Genomic DNA, 10234 nt, shown 5'->3' with positions numbered 1-10234 from the left:
AACTAGAATATGGCCAAAGTGATGGGACGTCACTCCTAGATGAGGTTACAAAAAGATTCTACTTCTGCCTTGCTGGCCCGCCCTGGCCTCTCTCCACCCTCCCTCGGAAGGAAGCCAGACGCCATGCTGGGATCTCCTGTGGGGAGACCTCTTGGCAAGGAACTAGCATCTCTGGCCAACAGCCTGCGAGATCCTAAGGTCTGTCAACAGCCACATGCGTGAGCTGGGAAGCAGATCCTCTCCAATCGAGCCTTAAAAAGACTGCAGCCCCAGCTGGCACCCCAATCGTGTCCTTGTCAGAGACCTTGAGAATTTTCAAGGACCCAACTAAGGTGCACCTGGTTTCCTGACCCATAGGAGCTGCATGGTAATAAACGTTTGTTGTTTCAAGCTGCTACGTTTTGGAGTAATTTGTTACAGTGCAGTTGATGGCTAGTACAGTGTCCTTTTCAGAAGGCCGCTTTTCATGAGATGGGCAAAGCAAAAGAGAGCAGAGGCAGCTGTGAGGTTGTCACATGCTGGTATTGGATAAAGTCAGGAGACCTAGGCTCTGTTTGGGGCTCTGCCATTGACCCACACTTTGGCCTTGGACAAGACCCTAACCATTTATGGGCCTTAGTTCCCCAACCACTGGGGAGGACTCTGGGATGGCTCCAACTGCCTGTGCTTGAGAACTAGGAAAGGGAAGCTTGCAGGCCTGAGATGACTTGTACGGCATGAGGAAGAGGATATGGGAGATGCCTGACCGCCCTGCACCACCCCTTGTGCTCTTTTCCCCAAATCTGAAGCCCATGGCGTGAGTCAATGGCATCAGTCTTCAGTGACACCCTCTGATCGCAGAGGCCCGGGGGGTCTCCAGATCTGGTGGGAGGAGACTCAAGACACTGAGGGTCCCTTGGAAGGAAGAGAGTCACGCTCCCTGCCCTCACGGCCCCATGCCCTCTGCATGCAGCGTGTCTCCTGCCTTCGGCCCCAAGGAGCCCTGAATGGATCTCTTCCAGCCCCTTCCCCTCAAGGACCCAGATGGTCTCCAGCTCAGCCTTCCCCTGGGAGAGCACCGCTCGGGGGCCCAGGTGCCAAGAGGAGGCTCCAGAGGCAAACCACCCCCTTGCTTTTTCCCAGGCCCCCAGCAGCAGCACGGGCCTCCCACTCTGTACCCCAGGTGGGGGCTGGGCCTCTTCTCTCCACACCAGGCCTGGGACTGTCCCCAAGGTCCCACTTCCCTCCCTTGAGCAGCCAGAAAGCCTGGGAAAAGCCAGGCCACTTTAACACTCCTGAGGGATAAAAACAAGCCCAAATAAGGGTCCATTTCTACCACATTCCTTCAGGCTGCAAGGGAATGCCAGGCCAGGGCAGTCCCCCCACGGCCGCCTCCCCCTCACCAGGGCCAGGCCAGGCCTGACGTCTCCAGGCCAGGAAGGGCTGTCTCGAGGCCGGCCGAGCTGGCAGGACTGCCCCCAGCAAGCTCTGTCATCCGTGAGTCCGTCATCCCGCTCACAGGCCCAGGGCGGGGGCTCCCGGGGGACCTCCGCTGAAGGGCCAGGACTAGTCAGAGATCCCCCAGGGGTTCCCGGAGCCCTGACAGGCTGTTGTCACTCGGTTCTGCGTCACTCCAGAGGGTTCTTACCACCTCTTACGCTGTTGCTGATTCAGCCGCCCCACTCTCTCTCAGAAGCTACTCAATCCTAAGTCAGGGTTTCTCAACCTCAGCACTGCGGACATGTGGGCTGGAAAATTCTTTCTGGGCGCGGAGGGGGCTGGCTGTCCTGTGTGTCACGGAGTGTTTAGGAAGCACCCCTGGCTTCTACCCACTAGACGTCAGTAGCACACCCCCACCCCAACGGGCTGTAACAGCCCCAAATTCCTCCAGATATGACAGGTATCACACCCAGCTGAGAATCAGTGTTCTAAATGGATTTAAAGGCCTCTGGCTGGTCTCTGATCGAGGCCTCTGGCTGCAGGGCTTTGGAGGAAGAAAGGCAGGTGGCAGAGAGGAAGGAAATCTCACTGGACCCATGATATACACACACACACACACACACACACACACACACCCCTCTCAGGGTCAGAGCTGATAATTGAGCTGTCCCCTAACTTGAGAGGTCAGTATTGACATCCCTGCTTTGTCAATGAAGCTCAGAGTGGCTACATGGCTTGCCCAAGGCCATACAGCTCAGCAGAGGCAGAGATGGGCCTCCAGCCCAGGGCGATGGGCCTCCAGCCCAGGGCCATGGGCCCCCAAACCTGTGCTCTATGCCACGCTGTCCTCCCCGGTCTACAGATGAGAGACTGCATCTCCCTCACTGACCTACTTTGGGGTGCCAGGTCCCCACATTCCCCAGCTCAGGCTGGGTCCCCTGAGCCTCCTGGGCTGACTTTCCCCTTCCCGACGCTGTGCTGTCCTGATCACGGGTGATCGATTTGCATACCGTATCGATCTCAAGGGCCTGTGTAATATGTTTGACTTGTGGCACTTTGCATAATTTTCTGATTAAGTTACTTATTTAACCTATTGACCTTTTCTCTTAATTAGAGTATCTGGGTACTGCAAATGTTGAGTAGTAATCAAGTTGTGCATTTCCCCGAGTGGAATTCACATCCTCACCACTTCCCTGCTCCTTCATGACTCCAGCTTCCTCTGCAGGGGCTCATGTTGAACCAGCTGCCCCCTCCCGCCGCTTTCCCCCAGAGGTGTGAGAGCTGCACACGTGGGGCTAGGCCTTCTCTGGCCTCTGCTGTCCAGAAGGTCCCCAGAGCTCAGGAAGGGGCCAAGACAGGGGGCAACCTTGCTGGAATAAGTATTCCCAGCTGAGTGGACAAATCAAGGCAGGGGTGTGGATCAGAGGTCTGGACGCTGTATCAGTTAGCTATTATGCGTAACAAACCACCCCAAAATGTAGTAGCCTGAAACCCACCAATGGATTATTTTCTTAGGCATCTGTGTGTTGGTAGGACAGTTCTGAGGATTTGCACCAGGCTCCGGTGATTTGGGCTAAGCTCACTCATCCATCTGCAGCCAGTCAGCGATCTGCAGGGGACTGGCTGGTCCCAGCTGGGATTAAGTGTGGTCTTTTCTGCCTGTCTCCCATGGTCTCCAGCAGCTAATCTGGGCATGTTTTCACGGGTGATGAAGGAACAAAAGTGACAAGAGAGCCATCCCCAATGCACAAGTGCTTGTGAAGCCTCTGCTTGCGTTGCACCTATTACCAGGCCATTGGCTAAAGCCAGGCCCCAGCTGAGCCCAGAGTCAAGGATATGGCAGAAAGCTCTGCCCACAAACGGAGGAGTGAAGATCCAGGCCAGGTGAGCCTTCCCTGTCCACCTCGGAGGAAGAGGTGCCCACTTAGAGTCTCGACACAAGTGCAAAGCAAGGCGATCCTCCTCCTCCTGGCCCTCCCTCCCTGAACACCCACCCCAAACGCCAAAGCCCAGTGTGGTGAGCCTGGGGCCCAGGGAAGGGAGGACAGGGGGTACGGTTTGCTACAACCTCTTGTCCTGGCATCTACTTCTTCGAGGGTTTGGATTAAGATACCCTTTCAAGGGCTCTTAAAAATCTTCCTGCTCTTCTGGTTGCGCTGGGGCAGGCGGAGACTGAGAGAGGCTGTCTCAGGTCCTCAGTTCCCCTGACCACCACCCTCTCCCCCAGCGTGGCCACATCGTCTCCCCTCCGCCTGCACTGGCCCAGGGAACACTGACAAGGCTCCTGCCTCCCAGGGCTCCACGCGGGACAGGGCGTAGGTCCCTCCTACTCTCTCCCCAAGCCTCTCTGAAAGGGCAAGAGTCAGCCCCAGGGAGGCCCCAAGACCATCTTTCAGAAACCAGCCCCGCCCTCAGCATCTAACACGGCTTCTCCCGTCTGTGGTAGAAACTGCCCGCCGTCCACCGACATCCACCCTCTGCTCCCCCCACAGCAAGAGCTTTAATTTTTCGTTTTATAGCCATTATAAACTATAGCTATTATATAGTTTATATAAACACGTAAATATATATCATGTATTGTGCTATTATATAGTATGAGATATTACTGACATACAATATGTTATATTGTATATTTTGCATATATTTGTTGCATACATTTAAAGCGCATGATTTGATGAGTTTGACACGTGTACATACCCATGAGACCATCACTACTATCAAGACGATTATAGCCATCACCCCAAAAGTAGTTTTATGCCCGTTTGCAGTCAGTCCCCTCCTTGCTCACTCCTTCCCATGTCCCTCATCCCCAGGCAGCCAATGATCTTTCTGTTCCTAAAGATTAGATGGCATTTTCTAAAGTTTTACGTAAGTGGAATCCCACAGGAGGTACTCTTTTGTCTGGCTTCTTTTGCTCATGATAATTACTTTGAGATTCATCCCGGTTGCTGCGTGTACCAACAGTTCATTCCTTTTTATTGCTGAGTAGTAGTTCATCATGTGTTTTTTTGCTTTTTGGTTTTTTTTTGGTCGCACCATGAGGCTTGTGGGATCTTAGTTCCCTGACCAGGGATTGAACCAGGGGCCTCAGCAGTAAAAGTGCAGAGTCCTAACCACTGGACCACCAGGGAATTCCCTCCATCATATGGATGGACCACATTCTGTTTATCCATTCACTTCTTGATGGAGAAACTTGAATTGTTTCCAATTCAAGTTTGGGGCAATTACAAATAAAGTTGCTACATCCACACAAGTCTTTGTACAGACATACGTTTTCATTCTCTTGGGTAAATATATAGAAGTGGATTGTCTGGGTCATAGGGTAGATGTATGTTTAGCCTTCTACGAAACTGCCAAGCCATTTTTCTAAGTGGTTGTAATTTTAGATTCCTGCAAGTGGTGTCTGAGAATTCCAGTTGCTCTACATCTTCATCAACACATGGTATGATCAACTCTTTTATTTTTAGCCATTCTAGTGGGAGTTAAGTAGCATCTCACTATGGTTTTAATTTGAATTTCTCTACTGACTAACGATCATGTTTTTATGTCCACAGCTCCTCTTTTAAACTGGGCATAGGGGGCTTCCCTGGTGGCACAGTAGTTGAGAATCTGCCTGCCAATGCAGGGAACACGGGTTCGAGCCCTGGTCTGGGAAGATCCCACATGCCGCGGAGCGACTAGGCCCATGAGCCACAATTGCTGAGCCTGCGCATCTGGAGCCTGTGCTCCGCAACAAGAGAGGCCGCGATAGTGAGAGGCCCGCGCACCGCAATGAAGAGTGGCCCCCACTTGCCGCAACTAGAGAAAGCCCTCGCACAGAAACGAAGACCCAACACAGCCATAAATAAATAAATAAATAAATAAATAAATAAATAAAATTTTTAACTGGGCATAAGATCGGTCAACTACAGACTATGTCTTTCAGCCTCCCTTGCAGCTAAGTGTAATCATATGATTAATAAAATGTGAGAGAAATTAATTTTTTAAACTTCACTCCTGCTTACTTAAAACAAAATTGCTTGCCCTCATTCCATAGTTTGTATCAACCTGTGTTTGCTGCAGTAATACTGCATAAAACCACCCCAGAATTCAGTGGTAAACAAACGTGAGTATTTATTTCCTGCTGACAGATCTGCAGGTCTCAAAGCAGCTGCTCGGTTCCCAGCCATGGGTCAAGTTCAGGTCTGCCCCACATGTCTCATTCCCACGCCCAAGCTCCAGAGACAGCAGTCACCTTGGGCAGGTTCTGCTCACAGCTGAGGTCAGAAGCTCCCAGAGGATCAAACAGAAACGTATGATGCCTGTTAAGGCCTAGACCTGGAACTAGGGCAGGGAAGTTTATTCCTCTCGTGGCGATAGACCAAAAAGAAGTGAAAATTTGCAGGACAATGTAATCTCCCAGTGAGCTCTTCCCCCTCCCACAAGGTAGGACACAGATGAGTCTGTGACCCACACCTGACCATGAAGCTGAGGTTATTATTCTAGGTATGGTGGAGCCACAGGACGGAGGGCACCTGGGTCCCTGAGAGTCCTTGTAGAGCCGAACTGCCCGCACACCTGTTCCACTCTCAACCTGAGTATGGTGAAGTGAGGATGCAATAACGTCCATCTTCTTTATGACGCTGCATTTTTAACCCTCTTTGTTTCCACAACCTAGACTTCACCCTAATATATGCTCCAGCTTTTCATTTTCTGACACAGGGAACATTTGTTTTTGTTTTGCTTTGCTTTAATCTCTTCTCAGGTGGAAAAAAAATTACCCAAGCATTCTTTCATGTTTAGCAGCCAGAAGAGGCAAGGTCCCGGGGTCAAAATGCAAAAGTTAATACTTCACGTTACCATCCAGCCACATGACCTACCCTGCCGGGTGTATCCAAGAATTCTGGAAACTGACTTGCCATGTTCAGAGCACGGCCTTCCCTGCTCTCCTGCCCACCCAGCGCGTTCACCTTCCCCCCACACAGAGCTCCCAGCTCTGCTGCCCCCAGTCCCTCCCTCCCTGGGCCTGTGGCTGGTCTTGCAGAGCCAGGTGCCAGCGCCGGCCCTTGTATCCTTGCCTCTGACTGGCAGCACCTCCACCCAGCCTCGCTCCACTCAACAAACACGAAATAGCAGGCTAGGGCATCTCCTGAAGTTCTGCTCTCATTAGCACGCTGGGAGGTAAGTGCAGGCAACCAGGGAGAATTTACCCTGCAGCAACAGGCTTCTCTGGAGAAGCCAAACACACCCCAGCAGGTAGCGAGTGCAGAGGCTGGGGGCCTCTAAGTGCCTCTGAAAACGTTCCTTTTCCCTCTGCACAGAGCCAGCCTCCCTTGCCCTGTGTCTTCTGCAGCCCCAGCCCCGTTTTCGTGCCCCTTCAGCGGGCGCAGCTGTCAGGCTCTTCTCTAGGGGAGCTTCCTGAGAGCCTGGGAAACGGCCCAGCCTCATCTGGGGCTGTTTCTCCTCCATGCACACTCTCTGGCCACGAGCAACTCCACCCTGTTGCAGAAAAGCCCTGGATCTCACTGCCTGCTCTCCTCCCTGCCCTCAATGCCCTTACCCTCTTCTCCACCTGGGCAAACTCCTTCCCATCCTCCAAGTTCTGATTAAATGACACCTCCTTGAAGACGCTTGCCCTCGGCCTCCACACACAGTGGTTATATCCTCCTCGGGCTTCCACCGACCCGCGGGCAACTCTGTTCTAGTTCCAGCCCCTCTGTATCATTGTGAGGGGTTTAACTATTTTCCCCACCAATCAGTCTGTGCCTGCTCTGAGGTAAAGGTCAAAGTCTTTTTTGGTAATTGGGTCTCCAGCACCTGGCCTAGTGCCAAATAAATGACAAGTATTGAGTCCATGTTTATTGATGCCTGGAGCAATGAATGAGCAAAAACACAAACTGAAGAAATAAACAGCCAGTTAGATGCGAGTCTGCTTGGATGCCCTTTCCATCTCTAGCACTTATTTCTGTTGAAGTACGTCTTATATATTTATTTTCAATCTCCTCTTCCACCCCACTTGTGAACTCTGTGAAGACACAGGCCGAGTCTGTTTCATTCACTGGGTATCTTCAGTACCCAGTTTAGGGCCTGGACCTTAGAAGGTGCACAATAAATATCTGTTGTAGAAATGAAAAAAGTGAACGCATACTGGATTGGAGGATAACAGGATGTTTGAGTGGGTACCAGGACAAAAGCAGGAAAGGTCCAGTCTAGTTTTATAATCTAGAGAGGCCTGGCCACTTCTGCTTGAGGAAGAAGAGTTTAACTGGTCTCTTGGTTTCATAAAGATAAGGCCCAGGCTTAATCTAAAAGTGCAGGTTAAGGAAATTCAGGGCCAACCTTCTTTACAAAATAATTATTAAGCGTCTGCCCTATGACAAGGACCTATATCTGTACTTTTTTTTTTTTAATGTTAAAGGAATGGCAGTTTTTCCTTTGGTTCTGTTTTGTTACTCCTGATGAGTGGTAAAGGTGTCATGGCCTTGGGCCCAGAGAGGAAAAAGAGATGAGAGCAGATGCCGAGCTGAGGGAAAGCAGCAACACCCCTCCCTGGCCCCTCCTCCCAGGACCAGGGAGACAGAGGCAGGGACAGGGCTGCTTGTGATGGGCTGTAGATAACGGCCATGGGAACTCTGATACTGAAGTTTTAATTCTAAGTTCTTTCTGTGGGCCACAATTTCCTTAGAATCTCCTCAATACAATCCATTACCCGTGACAACTGTATGTCGGGGGGGTGGGCCTTGGAGAGTAAGGCAGGCTGCTGTGTCCATGCTTGGAGCAAACGGTTATGGGGGGGAGGAGAGGGGCCAGAGCAGCAAGGACAGCTGGGGAGAATGAAGGGAGAAGCCCGCAACCGCAGCTCACAGAAGGAGGTGACAAGCAGCACCCGCCACAAGGAAACACTCCCCAGAAAGCCTCCGGGAGATTCAAGAGGGGCTGAGACTTCCTCCAGTCAGGCAGGGTGAGGGCCCCAGCTATCCTACTGGAACAGTAAAGGAAAGAATGCTGCAAGAGCCCAGAGTATGGGAAGGCACAGATTATTAAAGGATGGTTGGGTAGATGGATGGACGGAAGGATAGATGGAGGGGTGGATGGCTGTATGGGGAGATGGGTAGAAGAAGAGATGGATGGAACGGAGACTGAGTGGAAAAATGAATGGATAAGTGGCCATTATTACTTTTTCTGCTTACAGGTATGTGGACCCAAACAGAGAGACTGGCCGCTTGGATGTCAGAGTTATAAAGGAAACGGGTGAACGTGTTGCCCATCTGGAACTCACTTCACTGCCTAGAGTTCTAAAAAATAAGCCTGTCTCTTCTGCTTCCTGGCCCTCTGCCCTGGCAAGCCCGGTCCCAGGCTGGTGCGTGGATATGCCTCAATCAGCCCAGGGGAGGAAATCTCCTAGTTAAAATATTCAACTGCAGCAGCTAAGAATGCACACTGATTAGCCAAGTGCATCCCAGGCCCGGCTACTCCACTCCACCGCAGAGACCTGATTAGTGAAGGAGGAGGCTCAATCAGCACAGCCTGCAGGCCCTAGACAGGGCCCTGGCGCTGCCAGTTCCTCATGGGCTGTCCCTCCTGGGGGGTGGGGCAGGCAGAGGGAGGGGCCATTGCTGAGCCCCAGAAAGTCAGCCTGCTCCAGGTATCCTGCCGCCTCTCTTAAGACCAGGACCTTATCAGCACCTCACAGTCTGCCAGGCTGAGTTTCCTGTCATTTAATCATTTCATCATCACAGAACTTTGAAGCTGATATTATTACTACCCCCATTGTACAGATGAGGAGACTGAGGCTCAGTGAAGTCAGGTAGGCTACAGAAATAGAATTCAAACCCAAGTCTTAAGTTCACATGTAATACTATCCCTGCTACAAGCATCTATCTGACAGTGAGGGCGCCCAGCCTTTCCATCCAAAAGGGCTGGGCAGATAGGATGAGGCTGATAACGGAGTCCCTCCTTTGTGGGTTCATCTTGGCTTCTCCAAAGGAGACAGCCACACAGACGTCTATTCCTGGACCTACCTGCAGCTCCCAGATAAACCCTTCAAGACCCTCAGAAAGAGACCCTCCATGTCACAGATGAGAAAACTGAGGCTCAAAACAATATTTTCCTCAAGGTTGTTTATCAAATAGCTAATCCATACAGGTGGAATTTGAATCCAAAGGCTGTGCAGTACTATTTTTACCATATGAAGCTATCTCATTTGCCTGGAGTTTTGGAGTAACTGGACCCACCACATCACCCTTATAATAGTTAAGACTCTAACTACTGGTTACAAATGGAAGAAACTCCAACCCAAACTAGAATAAGAAAGGGGAATTAACTGGCTCACAAAACTGAAAAGTCTGAAGGGAGTTTCAGCTGCAGCTTGACTGGACTTCAAACCATATCCGCAGGGCTTGTTTTTTGTCTTTCAGCTGTCCTCTTCTTAAACTTCTCATGGTAGCACCCTGCAGAAAAACAGTCCTGACCTGCAGGCACTGGGGGTTCTACTCAAAGGGGAAAATCAGATATCTTTGTCCCAGAAGTCTCAGCTAAAGTGTCTTTTATCTCATTGGTTCTGTGTGAGTCACGTGCCCATCCGTGACCCAATCAGTGTGGCCTCAGGAATGCCAGGGGGCGGTGCTATTCCCCACCCGAAAAGCGCTGAAAGTTGGGGCGATGAGATATCCCAAAGAAAATGCCAAGCGTCTTTAACAAAAGAAAGGTGCAGGGATGTTGTGGGCAGAATAACAGGCATCCCCTAGCTCCCAGTGCCTGTCCTCTGCCTCGGGCTCGGCCTCTTGGAACCACTTCTCTGTGTAAATGCTGGAAACCCACCACTGAAGCGCATGCA

General features: G+C 51.2%; 1 long non-coding RNA gene across 1 annotated transcript; it reads left to right on the top strand.

Moving 5' to 3' along the window:
- Positions 1-1441: 1441 nt before the first annotated feature.
- LOC309605183 lies at positions 1442-5297 on the top strand. Its single transcript, XR_014231283.1, has 2 exons — positions 1442-1476; positions 3099-5297. It is a non-coding gene; the product is annotated as an uncharacterized lncRNA (long non-coding RNA).
- The last annotated feature ends 4937 nt before the right edge of the window (positions 5298-10234 follow it).

This window comes from Balaenoptera borealis (assembly GCF_965194805.1).
Source record: "Balaenoptera borealis genome assembly, chromosome: 11".
NCBI lineage: Eukaryota > Metazoa > Chordata > Mammalia > Artiodactyla > Balaenopteridae > Balaenoptera > Balaenoptera borealis.
The sequence above is the reverse complement of the archived record's forward strand: the minus strand, read 5'-3'. Positions and strand labels throughout refer to the sequence as shown.